The sequence below is a fragment of the Ursus maritimus genome, unplaced genomic scaffold, assembly GCF_017311325.1.
Source record: "Ursus maritimus isolate PB19 unplaced genomic scaffold, ASM1731132v1 scaffold_22, whole genome shotgun sequence".
Classification (NCBI taxonomy): domain Eukaryota; kingdom Metazoa; phylum Chordata; class Mammalia; order Carnivora; family Ursidae; genus Ursus; species Ursus maritimus.
Genome location: NW_024424675.1, coordinates 24,541,055 through 24,542,581, shown reverse-complemented (window position 1 = coordinate 24,542,581; position 1,527 = coordinate 24,541,055). Strand labels below are relative to the sequence as shown.

Below are 1,527 nucleotides of genomic sequence, written 5' to 3'. Positions count from 1 at the left end.
AAATAAAATCTTAAAAAAAAAATGCAAGCCCACGTATAGTGCCGGTGGTTGCCTGGGGCTGAGGGTGGAGGCAGTGACGGACTGCAAAGGGACACAGGGAAGTTGTGACCTAGAGGAAAAGCCTTGTGTCTTGAATGGAGCAGTAGTTTCATTCGTGTGTACATCTGCGACAATGCAATTAATTGTACAGTTTTTTTTTAAATTTTTATATTTTTGAGAGAGCACTCAGACTGCATCCTCTCCCGCTTACTCCTCCAAAGGAGAAGAATGATCAATACCTAAGATCAATACCTAAAGCCAGCATCATGCTCAGGAGGGAACACTGCACCTCCTCCTCCCCCTCGTGGCCTAAGAAGAATTCTTAAGTTGTCTGTTAGGATGATGTAAATAATGAAACAGCTAACTAACATATATCGAGCACATGGTATGTGCTAACCATTTTACATTACATAATCTTGTTCAATCTTCGTTATGTGGTTTGTGTTAGAATCACCTCCACGTTTCATGATGTAATACCTTCACTCTATGATGATGTAATACATATACTCCTCCTTTTATGTATAAGAGGATAACAACACTTTTATCTTTAGGAAGCTTATGCAAACTAAATAAGCTCATGTGTGTTACAAGTATGGCACAGTGCTTGGCAGAACAGGGCTCAAAGGATGAGAGCATGTCTTCCTATTCCTTCATGATTGTCTGTCCCACTGAACACCTACCCCTCCCATTGGTCAAGAAAGCTCCAGGGCTGAGTTCTGTATTCTCCTAGCAACCTGCTCCCCTTTTTTCCTTGTCTCATTATGATTTGTGATTTTACCTTTATTTGTGTTATTCTTAAGACTACCACATCTCTTCAACTGTTCTTCAAGTCTCATAAAGGCGGGGGGGGGGGCAATTTTGTCAATGCAGTATTTCCCAACACCCAGTGTAGGGCTGGGGGATATAGTGCTCTTTTAAAAATATACACTGGACCACATCACTTTTTGGTTTAAAATCCTCCAATGGTATGTGGATTACACTTTGAATAAAGTCAAATTCCCAACCATGGCAAACAGGTCCCTACCTGATTGGCCACTATCTGCCTCTCCACCCACACCTTCTACTTATTCTCTCCACTTGGAACATGCTTATTTTCTTTCCCAAACACACCTTGCTGTTTCCTGAATCAGAGTCTGTTTCCTCCTCTTGTCAGCTCTCATTAGTTTCTCATCCTTTGGGTCTCAGCTCAAATGTCACCTGTTCCCAGAGCCTTCCCTGACTGCCCTGTCCAGTGTTACCAACATACTTCCACTAAGTTATTCTTTTTTTTTTTTTTAAAGATTTTATTTATTTGAGAGAGAAAGCGAGTGAGCACATGAACAGGAGGAGGAGTAGAGGGAGAGAGAGAAGCAGATTCCCCACTGAGCAGGGAGCCCAAGGCGGGACTCCATCCCAGGACCCAGGGATCACAACCCAAGTGGAAGGCAGCCGCTTAACAGACTGAGCCACCCAGGAGCCCCCCACCAAGTTATTCTTGATTATCCAACC

General features: G+C 43.1%; 1 pseudogene; it reads right to left on the bottom strand.

Annotated features, from left to right (window-relative positions):
- Nucleotides 1-220: 220 nt before the first annotated feature.
- Nucleotides 221-405, bottom strand: LOC121104684 (annotated as a pseudogene).
- Nucleotides 406-1,527: the final 1,122 nt, after the last annotated feature.